General features: G+C 37.1%; 1 protein-coding gene and 1 long non-coding RNA gene across 2 annotated transcripts in view; one reads left to right on the forward strand and one right to left on the reverse strand.

Annotated features, from left to right (window-relative positions):
* BBX (BBX high mobility group box domain containing) overlaps positions 1–13,667 on the forward strand; it is a 237,844-nt gene that overhangs the window by 167,201 nt on the left and 56,976 nt on the right.
* LOC144454503 (uncharacterized) overlaps positions 1–13,667 on the reverse strand; it is a 37,321-nt gene that overhangs the window by 3,903 nt on the left and 19,751 nt on the right. The window lies entirely within an intron of this gene.

The following is a 13,667-nucleotide window of genomic DNA, read 5'->3' on the forward strand; positions in this document are numbered from 1 at the left end:
ATAGTATTTTTCTGCTACAGGTATTAGAAAGCAGAGTGGAGAGAGTTTGGATTCAAATCAGGAAGACCTGTGTTCTAGTCTATCTTTAGATACTTCCTAGCTGTGTGACCTTGGTTAAGTCACTTAACCTCTGTATGCCTTAATTTCTTCAAATATAAAAATGGGGATAATAATAGCACCTAATTCCTAGGGTTGTCATGAGGATCAGATGAGATAATATTTATAAAGTGTTTAGCACAGTGCCAGGCACATAATTTTCTTGTTTTTCCCAAGAGATTGGATAATTAGCATTCGTGTTTTACACAGGTTATGTTATTTGAACCTCATAACAACCTTCCTCATTTGTCTGAGTAGTTGCTATAATTATCCCCATTTTACAGATGAGGAAGCTAAAGCCAAAAGGTTGACATATACTAAGATTCTTTGATTCCAGGCTGACAGAGAAGAATATTTTCCTTTTTACCAGAATAAGAAGATTATAGGAGAGATGCAAAATAGAAAGTAGGAGGATAGGATTTCGAAAGGAATCTCAGAAATCATCTAGCCCAGTCCCTTCATTTTACAAAGGAAAGAACCAAGGCTTTAAATAACTTTCCTAAGGTTGCTTGGGTAGGGTAGTGAGTCTCAGAGTCAGAATTTGAATCTAGACCAGGGGTAGGGAACCTGTGGCCTCCAGGCCTCAAATGGTTCCTCAGGTCTTTGGGTGTGACCTTTTGACTGAGTCTAAGTTTTATGGAACAAATCCTTTTATTAAGGGAATTTGTTCTGTAAGTTTGGATTCAATCAAAAGGCCACACGTGAGTTCCTAGAGGGCCACATGTGACCTCAAGGCCACAAGTTCCCCACCTCCGACTAGACCTTCCAACTCCAAGTCTAGCCAATCATGCTGCCATATCTCTCTGACACCTCACTTCTGAGCCCCATCTTTATGACTGCTATTGTATAAGTAAAATGACCCTTTGGGAAAGACTGTAGAACTTAGAAGAGAATGTTATTGGCTTCCTTCTCCTCATTGAATACATAGACTGTCATTTGGAATGACTTTCCGGAAAGTGGATTATCATGAATTCACAATTCTTTTCTTTACTCTTAGGCAAGGCAGTTACCATCAATAAACCTCAGTTTTCTCACAAGTTGCACTGCCTACCTCCCAGGATTGTTGTAAGGAAAAAGTAGGAGATATAGATATCATATATATAGTGTGTGTATATACACACATATAGATGACTGTATATGCATATACATACATATATCTACACATACATACACACTTATGTGTGTTATTATTTGTAGAAATAGTACCATTTGCTGTGGCTGAATAACTTTACCACCAAATATAAGGTATCCCCAAAAGTCTTATTGCAGTTTTAAGCTTTAAAAGCATAAAGCTATACTAAGACTTTTGGGACACTGTCTATATGCAGATACATGCTAGATAATATTTAAAGTTAACATTAAATAAATACCAAGTAGCCCCCCCAAAATCCAGAAACTGCATTATCTCAACCATCAGTATCAAATCTTTTTCACAACAAAATGAACCCTGAGTTATATCTTTCAGTGGTGTGATAAAGAGGCTAATTTGCTTTTGTAATGCCTTGTCTTGGAATAGCAACTGGGCAAAAAAGATATTTTTTATGAAATTATAATTCATGCTAAATCAATCAATCATTCTTTATATTTGTAGGGAATGAATCCCAAATATGAAACAGATGCCAAGTCTTAGCAAATTTTTGAATTCTTCTGTCACATTGGGGGAATTCAGTAATTGCAGTTACTGAAACAAATTCATTACAAGTATCTAGGAATAGGGACTAGACATATGACTTCATTGGTATAGGAAACTCCAAGGTGAAGAAACCCCTTTTATTAATGCAACTTATGGTCTTAGTGTATTGCCTAGGGTACTGAGTGCTTATGTGCCCAGGGTCACATAGCCAGTATATGGCATTCAGAAGCAGGACCTTAGACTCAGATCTTTCTGATTTTAAGGCTGTCTCTTTACGTAGTATGCCATGCCACAAGTATATAAGATGCATTTATTCTGAGTCTTTGTGCCCTTTTCATTTGGTTTAAAAATATGCTTATGGAGAAACTAGACATACCCAAAAATAAGGATTTCCCAAGAAATCACTCTTACAATCTTACATAAAGAATGTGTCAAAAGTCTTAGTTTAGTAGAAGTTTAGTCGGTCAGTACACTAGCGCTTATTGTTGTTAAGTAGTTTCAGTCATGTCTGACTCTTCACGACCCCATTTGGGGTTTTCTTGATAAAGGTCATGGGATGGTTTGCCATTTCCTTCTCCAGCTCATTTTACAGATAAGGAAACTGAGGCAAACAGGGTTAAATGATTTGCCCAGGGTCATATAGCTAGTAAATGTCTGAGGCCACAGGAAGATGATTTTTACTGACTTCAGGCCTGAAACTCTATCCACTGTACCACCTAGCTGCCCCAGCATTTCTTAAGCACCTACTGTGTGCCAGGCACTGCGCTAAGTTCCAAAGACACAAAGAAAGGCAAAACAAACAAACAAGGAGCTCCTGCTTTCAGGGAACTCACAGTCTAATGGAGGAGACAACATTCTAACAACCACGTACAAATGATATATACAAGATAAATTATTAAATGTAATCATTTAATTAAATGATTATATTTAATTATTTAATTAAATTATTAAACTGCATGAAAAGTTTTGGGATATCCTGTATAAGTATACCATTGCGACAATGTTATAGTATTTATGGAATATAAGTTTTGGTATACCAAACTGTTAACTAGTATGTTTCATGTTAACTAAAAATATTCACTATTATGTGAGTCATTCTAAATAACCATCAATAGAAAATCCTCAGTGTTCGTTAGCTTAGGGAGTACTTGATCCTTATACTGTTCCCTGTCATAATACAGGACATCGAGGGGCGCCATAGTGCACAGAGCTCTGGGCCTTAAGTCAAGAAGACTGACCTTTTCCTGAGTTCAAATCTGGCCTTAGACACTTATTAGCTGCGTGAACCTGGGTAAATCGCCTACCCCTTTTTGCCTCAGTTTCCTCATCTGTGAATGAGCTGGAGAAGGAAGTGGCAAACCATTCCAGTATCTTTTCCAGGGAAACCCCAAATGGGGTCATGAAGAGATGGACATGACTGAAACAACTGAATGACAACATCACAATACAGAATTAAAACTACATGAGTTTGGAATTTCCTGTTACCGCATATAATTTCTGTTATAGTCGCCACTTTTGTAACTGCATGCATTTGTATGACACATTTTTAATGGGTCATGATAAGCTTTAACATTTTAAGTTTAGCAATGAATAACTTTTTACCTCTAATATGATGTGTAAGATAAAACTATTATGGAATATGCCTATTGGAATTGGAGCAAAAACTATTAAAATTTTCAGTTTTGCTCTCCAAAAAATTTTCATTGACATTTTCTCTAGTATATCTTTCTACATATTGGAGAATGTTAATACCACATTTTATCACCTAGTAAGCTGTAACTTGTGGTAGGAAGTACCTAAGGAAAATTATTACCTGGCCAAAGAGAAGATTCTATTTTGTAGGATAAAACACAACATCCATGACTTAGAATTTAAAGCTCTACAGAATCTGGCTTTCTAGTTTTGTTTCATATTATTTGCCTTTATTCACTCTTCATTCTAGTCAACTGGCCTGCTAGCTGTTCTTCATGTTGAAACCCATCTCCTATTCTGTTCCATTCACAAGTCATTTTCTGTTTGGAACATTCTTCCTTCTCATCTCCACCTGGTAAAATTTCTAACTTCCTTTAACACTTACTACTTGGTAGAGAAAACAGAAGCCTTTATAAAAGATTTCCCTTAGCTATTACCAACCTCTACCTCTTGTAATTGCATTTATTTACTAATACATATATGTTAGCCAACTAGCATTTATTAAACACCAGTTATCTACATGCAGAGGGGACTGTGTTAAGTGCTTCTTGAGAGAAGGGGCCAGTTCATTTTGTCTTTTTATCCCCAAAACTAGCATAGCACTTTGCAGAGAACAGGTGCTTAAGAAATGTTTGTCCAATTTTTTGAATTCAATTGGTGGATGTGTTAAAGGTAGAACTTTTTTTTTTACAAGTGTCTAAGACTGACGCCTTGTAACATAGTTGATGGCACTGAGTTTAGAAATGACAGCACTCTTGAAATTGGTTGGTATGAAAATACTGACAGACAAATACACTGCAAAAATCAACAGACGGTCATTGGCATATCTACTGTGTGAAAAGTACTGTGTTACGTAATGGAAGAGCCAATCCCTGCTTTGAGCTGGTAAGCTAGTTGGGTAGACAAGGTCTAAAGAAGTTAAATAACAATATGTTTCTGTATTTTCATACTTCTGTGGGGAAGAGGAAGGGAGGGCAGAAACATTTATTATGTACCTGCTATGTGCCAGGCACTTTACAGATAATCTCCTTTGATCCTCACAACTCTGGAAGGTAGGTGCTATTATTATCCTCATTTTACAATTGAAGAAACTGAGGCAGACAGAGATCAAATGATCTGTTCAAGGTAACACAGCTAGTAAGTGCCTAAGCCAGGATTTGAACTTGGGAATTCCTGTCTCTAATCCCAGTGCTTTATTCACATAGCTGCCTCAACTGTGGCAATATAATCTTATCACAGTTGTAACTCCTTCCAGTGAATCAGTCAAGTATTTATTAAGCCCCATGGTTGGTGCTGGAAATACAAATGAAATAAATGAAACAATCCCTACCCTGAAGAAACTAGTTTACCAGATAAGGCAGCCAATACATGCCCTCGCCTTCTTTCTGACACTCATCCATGTCCTCCCATAAATACTGCACAAGGGATCCACCTAACATGCTAAGGAATTTCTAGTGTGACATTTTAACATGAGGCAGGTAACTGGTGCAGGATGTGGGTCATCCCTACGTTTAAGTCATGGATGTATCTCTGGTGACATCCTTAATGATAATTTTCCTGCTCATTTCTTCAGTGATAATATTGCAACCTATTCACATTCCATGTGCTTCTCCATTGCTCTTTGACCCTCAACATTATTCCTTTGGAGACCATGGTATTCTGAGAATCAGAGATATATACAGCATTGCCAGAAGAATAGTGATATTTTAAAAAATGGTTCATTATCTCAGGGAGAAACATGGTTCATTAAAAATAAGTGCACAATCTCACAAAGACAATATGCTGGCTCATAGTGAACTCTGCTGGCTATCCTGGCTTATAGAGGGAAGCCTGCTTTCTCTTCATGTTCATTTCCAGTCCCCACAAAGCAACAATATAACAATACCAACAATAGCTAGCATTTATGTTCTGCTTAAAAGTCTTCAGAGTGCTTTACAAATTTTATCTGATTTTCTACTCAAATAATTGCCAGCCTTGAAACACAAGAAGTATCAGGATCAAGACAGTGCGTGATTAATTGCTAAATGAGTGTGATAGACAATGAATTACTAACACCTTAGAAGACAGAGACAACAGGGAGCCTGATAAGGGACTGAACTGGATTACTAACCACAGAAAAGAACAAACTTGAAAGAAATTATTAAAAAAAAATAATTGAAAGAACTTAAGAATAAAAAATGATTCTCCAGATTTGGAGCCTAGGGGATGGGCAGAGATAATGACGGTTCAATGAACAGAAATAGAGAAGTCAGGAAGGGGATTGAGTTTTGGTGGAGGAAGATAGAGTTCCTTTTTAGAAACTTTGAGTTTAAGACGCAAACTCAATATCCAAGTGACACATCAGCTTCAAAGCTAGAGGAAAGTCAGGGCTACCAATGTAGATTTATTAGTCATCATAATTGAAATCATGGTTATAGGTATGCCAGTGGAGAGTTTGTGAGCATTTAGAAAGAGGAATAGAGTTCAGCATGAGCCAGCATGTGTTCATTAAGAACATGACAGAGAGACTAGCTGCATTTCCTTTTTTATGGTCTGTGTTTATTAGACTAAATCAGATGGATGCTGTAGTCATAATAAACTTGGATTCCAGCATAACATCTGAGTAAGTCTCTCACAATGTCCATTTGGGCAAGATGGAGAAAAGTGTATCAGATGATAGTACAGTTAGATTGGTTTGGAACTGAGCAAAAAACTAGACACCCCCCCCCCCGGCAAAGTTCAGTATACATAAAAGAGCCCTAAGTGAATTTGATTATTGAAGATAACTTGGAGAGAGACAGAATGATTGAGTCAGGAAGATCCCAGAGGATGTAGAAAGTACTGAATTGAGAACACCAGTGTAAGTATTGGCTTTGAAAAGAAATATTTCTTCTGGAAAAAAAAAAGGTTAAAAAAATAGGATAGCAGTGCAATAGAATTACCATGTTTAGTGTCTGGTAACTTTTTTATTTATTGTATTTTCACTGGGGTGGGGGAAACTTTCCTCTCAAGTTTAGAGACTAGTTTTTATTGAAAGGAATTAGAGGACAGCTGTGATGTTAAATTCCTCCAGAATAGCTTTTTTTTTTAAAAGGAGATTATTGATCCATTTGGTTTCATGTTAGTCAAGGAGAATGCAAAAGTTATAGTTCATTTAGATAGCTATAATAGGTGAACGGTAAAGATTTCCCGCACCCCCCCCCCCGGCAGTGGCTATTGTTTGTTTTTAGAATCAGGTATTTTAAAAAACAACTTTAGTTTAAAATCATGTAAATAGGTAGGAAAGAAGTAATATATATTAATGACTCTATAAATAAAATGTTATGGAAAACCATGACTCATTTCTGGAATAAATGTGGTTACAATGTAGTCACAGTGCATGAAATATTTAAAAATTTCCTGAATAAATTCTGCTTGACTGATCAATCTAGTCACTTCAGCAAACCTTGCCATTACCAGAATCTCAGTTTATATATTTTTCTTATGTGTATATATATGTATTTTTCATGTTCATTGTCTTAATTGCTCCTTCAGATTATCATTTTGTCAGGTATAGAAGTAATCTGCCTCCCTATCTCCCCAAAGCACCTCTGACACTGTTCTGTTTAGATAATGCATAATACACAACTGTTAGCATATTACAAATATTATTACAAAAATATTAGCGCCACTCCCTCCAACTATGCTTACCTTTGCAACCTGAAGTATCAGCCTCAGAGGCTGCCTTCTCACTACTCCTGTAAGAGTAGCGCTCATGAATCACTGCTTAATGCGCTTCCCATTGATTATGAGCCAGAATTATTTTACAGAAAAAGTACTAAGCAGGTGTAACAAGTACAGTTGTTATAGGCACAATCCTCCCAGACCAGGAGTGTAATCCTTGCACACCAAGGGGATCCATAAGGGATGTGCTGGAGCCAGCATGAACTAGCTTGCAAAAGCTGGAAATTTTCAATGTGGGAATTTGGCAAACACACTACAAACCAGGGCTTGATTTATTGTTTTATTGATTTTCTAGACTTAAGAAAGTGATGAAAAAGTGTCAGTAATGTAGGGATGTCTGTGTATTTTTTCTTTCCCGGAGAGCCAGTTGTTAAACATTTACCAGTACACTGTTGGCATGGATAATAGATCATATGATCAGAGCTAGAAGTAGCCTGGAGTTATCTAGTCTATCTCCCTCATTTTGCAGATGAGGAAACTAACACCCGTAGAGGTTTAGTGACTAGACCAAGGTCCCAAAGGTGGCATGTAAGCTTTCAGACATAGAATTTGAACTCAGGTCTCCTTACTCCTGAGGCAGCATTTTTACCACTTTGTGCCTTTTAGACTAGGTAGGGTTGAGGGGCAGAGGTGGCATTTACTTGAAAATATATCATTGGAGAAGGCAGGTATTATGTAACTTTTCACATAAGTTTTTAAAATCTTTCAAACCCCAGAAATGTTCACTAACCTCATGAAACATTTTAGCTCCTAGGATATCCGACGTTTAACTACATACCATTTCATGAGAATTAACATAATAACCTATTTTAAAATAGGTTATATAAACTCTAGGAAGTGGCATTATGCAAGAAAGATGACAGCCTCCCTCTCCCAAGTCTTATGCAAACACTGTAACTATGTTTTCTTTCTTTAGTTTTAGACTAAAAAGTAGACAACCCAATTATTTAGGCAGCCCAAATGAAGACATCCTTATTCCTTCAGGATTTTACATTTGAAAAAAAAAAAACTAAAAATTATCTTTTATAAAAAAGAAAGATATTGTTATAATCTACATTTTATTGTTTTCAGATGTGATCTTAACGCTGGTATATATTATTATTTTGATTTTATTTAGATGTAAGAGAAATGCACATCATGAAAAATGCTGCTAAGTGTTACCTAGAGGCTAAGCCTGCTCTTTATTTGATCCCTCTTTGAGTAGGAAGACAAACTCCTGAAAAAGACTGTGAACAAGACCTTTGCCTCAAAACCTCTTTGAATAAAGAGGAGGGGAGTTTTCCAAATAAACACCCCTGATTAGCAATCAGTAAGTTATTCTTGTTCACAGACAAAAGCCTCTTAATTGTTTGTTACTAGGTCAAGTTTCTACCCTGCCCTATTTTTAATCCAGCTAGCGTCATTGAAATCTACAATAAAGGACTTTTCAGTCTAGATATTGGAGAATAATTTAGATGGGAGCCAGAAAAAAACAAAACAAAACAGCAAAAGGGACATCAAAGAAAATTAAATGATCAAATGATCGTGCAAAAAACATACTCTCCCAAAATATACTACCAAAAATGCTATACAACACATCTAGTGTAATGGAAACAATACAAACAGAAAAGGGAATGTGGCGGAATGTCTGCAGAAACAGAAGAAATTAAGCAAGAATTAACACTGGTTAACAAAAACAAAGTAAGATATTGAAAAAAAGTTTTGTTTGGTTTTTTAAATCATGGGAAGAACTTTACCTAGAATTTAAAAAGAGGCAAAAAAGTCAAGTCAATATGCATTCATTAAATACTTCCTGTGTGCCAGGCACTATTCTAGTAAGAAGGAAAGCTAAAAGAACAGCCCCTGCCCTCAAGGAATTTATAGTCTAATGGGAAAAAATGTGCACACAACTATGTGCCGGTAAGATATATACAAGTTAAATTGGGAGTGACCTCAGAAGGAAGGCGCTAAGATTAAAGAGGACCAGGAAAGGCTTCTTGTAGAAAATGGGACTTATTTGATGAAAGGCAAGGAAATCAGGAGTCAGAGATGAGGTTTGAGAAAGTTCTAGGGATAGGTAAGAGCCACTGGAAAAAATAAGGAATATTAAGGGGGCCAGTCCAGCGTCACTAGATCTCAGAGTAAGTTGAAAGCTGTAAAGCGTGAGGTGACTGAAAAGGGAGGACGAGTCCAGGTTAACTAAGGGCTTTAAAAAGCTTTTCCTTGTGCTAGGGTGGCGTTGATTTGTCACAGACAGGGTTTCTGGGAGGCCAGACATCTGGCCTTCAAGGGCAGAGACGTGACAAAAGATCCAGGAGGCAGTGATTTTGTTAGATGAGATAAATATTGAGACTATAATAGAAAATTAGAAATAATAAAAAGAGCAGGCAAACAGCAGACTTACTCCAGCAGACAACAGTATTGTAGATAATGATGTCTAACATTTATATAGTGCTTACTATGTACCAGATACTGTTCTAAGCGCTTTACAGTTATTAACTCATTTGATTGGGAGGTGGGTGCTATTGTTATCCCTGTTTTACGATGAAGAAACTGAGGCAAGCAGAAGTTAAGTGACTTGCCTAAGGTCACACAGCTGGCAGACATCTGAGGCTGGATTTGAAATCAGGTCTTCCCTGTTCCTGGCAGCACCCTATCCGCCATACCATTTTGTTACTTTTTGTTGTTGTTCAGTCACATCCAACTCTTTGTGACCCCTTTTGGGGTTTTCTTGGCAGGGATGCTAAAATAGCTTGCCATTTCCTTCTCCAGTTCATTTTTCATCTAAGGTAAACAGGGTTAAATGACTTGCTCAAGGTCACACAGCTAGTGTCTGAGGTCAGATTTGAACTCAGGAAGATATCTTCCTGACTCTAGGCCCTGTACTCTATCCACTGTGCCACCTAGCTGCCCCCTATAAAATATGTAATAGATACTATATATAAAGAACATGCAGTAAAGATTCAGAGAATACATAAATTATCCAAAGAATTGGGGAGGGGTCAAGTAGGTAGCGCAATGGATAGAACACAGGCCCTAAAGTCAGGAGGACCTGAGTTCAAATTTGACCCCAAACACCTAACACTTACTAGCTGTGTGACTCTGGGCATGTCACTTAACCCCAGTTGCCTCACCAAAAAAAAAAATCTTTCCAAAGAATTGGGGAAAATGTAGGCTTATTTGACGGACCTGGTATATGGGTCAGAGTGCGACCATCTCTGATATCCCAGAGAATGGGGGGGGGGAGAATAATCCAATCACAGTATTCCAGGAAATCATTAAAGAAGACTGAATAGGACTAACAAAAATCAGCTATACCATGTAAATAGAAAGAAACCAGAGAAGAATCCAAGAATCTATTCTCATACACATAAGAGTGAAACACCAAAATTATAACAAGGGAAAAATGCTTCAAACTGACACACTTCACTATGTGTGAAATCTTTAATGAAGGAACATTAATCAGGGCCTTGTGGGGTGCTTGGGAAAATTGGAATATTCCACATACAAAATACAAGAGCGTGGACTTTTAACTCAGAGTGACCTACACGGCAGAACTCAGTATCATGTTTCCAGACAGAAGATGGGCAGTTGGGAAGCAGTTCTAGATTTAGAGGCCGAAGGTATCCTAGAGGTCATCTAGTCTAACTCCCTCATTTTGAGGAAATTCCTCATATGTAAAATGAAAAGATTCAAAGAGATGGCCTCCAAGGTCTCTCCAGCACCTATTTCACTATGACACACGGTCAAAAGACCTGTGTGCTTCAGTGAAGTCATCCAAGAATAACCTGGCTTTTCAGGCAAGAAGAAAAATGCTTAAAACAATTCACTGGGCTCTGGACTCAGGAGGACCTGAGTTCAAATTCTGATTCAGGCACTTGACATTTATTAGCTGTATGACCCTGAGCAAGTCACTTAACCCCATTGCCTAGCCAAAAAACCAAACAAAAACAATTCACAGTTCTCACATCAAGATAAACCAGTTGCAAATAATAACGATGATAGCTTACACATGTATGACACATGAAGATTTGCAAAGTGCTTTCTACATATATCTCATTTCATCCACTAAACAGCCCTATATACATTCTGTTATTATCTCCATTTTACAGATAAACTGAGACTGAAAGAGATTTAAGTAACTTGCCCAGAGTCACACAACTAAGTAATTAATTGTCTGAAACAACATCTAAACTTTCCTCTTCTGGACTCCAGGTCCAGTGCTCTGTCGTTTCAGAAGGGTTTTTTCAGAGAAAAGAAAAACAGGAGGGAGGAGGAGGGGCAGTAATGAGGTCCCAAGATGAGGAAGGAAAGTCATGGATATGAGGGCATCTAGTGCAGCTTTCTCATCTTGCAAATAAAGAAATTTAGTCCGAGGTTAAGTGACTTCTCCAAGGTCATGCAAGCAGTAAATGGAGAACTGGAATCTAAATCTAGTCATTTGATTCCCAAACCAGCTCTTTTTGTGAAGGAAGTAAGGTGATCTCAAAGTAAAACTCCTTTCTTTGGTGAAGGAAGAGTCAAAGTTAAAGAAACCTACATAGTTAATAATATATGATAGGAGAAAGTTGTTAAGTGATTTTGTAAATTTGAAATTAAAAAAAAATGTTTCCTTCCAACAAAATGGTTGAAGGAAAAATAAAAGTATGAGAATTAAATTTACTGATTACAAAGCTAAATGCCAATAGACTAAACCCTTCAGTGAAAAATAGAAGGAAAAGAATATTGTATTTGTCCCAGCAATAGAGAGAATAAAGAATTTATTTTTTTTAAATGGGAAGTTATTAGAAGGAACAATCCATGTGTTGAAAACATAAGCTATAAAATAAAAATAGGCTGGGGGAAAATATTTGTAGTAAATATGTAGGATAAGGGCCTGATCCAGAATCTTATATGTATGTACCTATAGGCATATGTACATATATACATATATAAGGTAGCTCGGTGGCACAGTGGTTAGAATGTTAGACCAGGAAGTCAGGAGGACCTGAATTTAAATCTAGCCTTAGACATGTACTAGCTGGGTGACCCTGGGCAAGTCTCTTAACCCTGTTTGCCTCAGTTTTCTCATCTGTAAAAGGAGCTGGAGGAGGAAATGGCAAACAATTCTAGTATCTCTGCTAAGAAAACCCCAAATCGGGTCACAAAGAATCGGACACAACTAATTAACAACCACCACCAAATTTTTTTTAGATTAAAACATATATGTGTGTCTATGCATATGTATAGATATACATGTATATTTGGATGTGTAAGTATACTCGCTAGGGGAGCAATGGCTAAATCAAATAAACAGACAATTTTTGGAGGAAAGGGAAAAAAAGCTACTGAATGATCACATGAAAGGATTCTTAAATTCCCTAATGCGAAGCAAAATAACCTTCAACTACCATTTTATGAACGAAGGAAAGGAGGAATGAATAGAAAAATCATCTATGAAACTTTTACTGTGTGCCAAACTTTGCTAAGTGCTGGTGATACAAATAGGAAAATTAAAACTAAAATATTGAAAAGTAGGAAAAAATGAAGAAATTTAATATCTTTGGGCTTGTATAGAAATAGACACTCTGGTGCCTTATTAGTGAGTCTCTCAACTCGTACAAATATTTTGAGAGCACCTTTGTAATGTACAGGAAGAATAACAAATCTTGTCATACCATTTGATCCAATATCAAGTCTTAATCCAGAAAATATTGTGATAAGTTAAAAAAAAAAGTACTTAATAGGGCCAGGTGGTGAAGTAGATAGAGCTCCAGCCTTGGAGTCAGGAGGACCTGAGTTCAAATCCAGCATCAGACACATGGCACATTATTACTAGCTATGTGACTGTGGGCAAGTCACTTAACCCCGACTGCCTCATCAAAAAGCGGGGGGGGGGGGACGACTTATTTCCACAAAAATGTTAAAAGGCATATGAAAGAATGTATTTCTTTGTAATAGTAAAGAATTAGAAACCACCTGTAAGTCTATCAACTGGAAAATGGATGAGTAAATTATGATGTATTAATCTAACATATTATGGTATTTTAAAAAAAGACAAATATTAATATAAAAGGTATAGAAAATGATGATAATAATAATGGCCAGCATTTGGTTGAGAGAGGTTAAAAGACTTGCCCAGGGCCACCCAGCCAGTAAATGTCTAAGGCAAGAATCAAACTCAGGTCTTCCTGACTCGGTACTCTATCCCCAAGTGTCCTATTTGCCTCACATCTTAATCAAAGTGCTGGAAAACAAAATCAAGAGGAACCAGAATTGTATGCATATTGACTTTTGTTCAGTCATTTCAGTTGTGTTCGACTCTTTGTGACCCCATTTGGGGTTCTCTTGGCAAAGATACTTAGAATGGTTTGCCATTTCCTTCTCTAGCTCACTTTATAGATGAGGAAACTGAGGCAAACAGCAGGGTGAAGTGACTTGCCCAAGGTCACATAACTAGTAAGTGTCTGAGGCCAGATTTTAATTCAGTCTCTCTGATTCCATATCCAGTGCTCTACACAATGCACCACCTACTTACCCATATTGACTGTTACAGTATAAGAAGAAAATAAAGGCACCTGCAGTG

The sequence above is a fragment of the Phascolarctos cinereus genome, unplaced genomic scaffold, assembly GCF_003287225.1.
Source record: "Phascolarctos cinereus isolate Bilbo 61053 unplaced genomic scaffold, phaCin_HiC Scaffold_726;HRSCAF=1367, whole genome shotgun sequence".
In the NCBI taxonomy this organism is placed as follows: Eukaryota; Metazoa; Chordata; class Mammalia; order Diprotodontia; family Phascolarctidae; genus Phascolarctos; species Phascolarctos cinereus.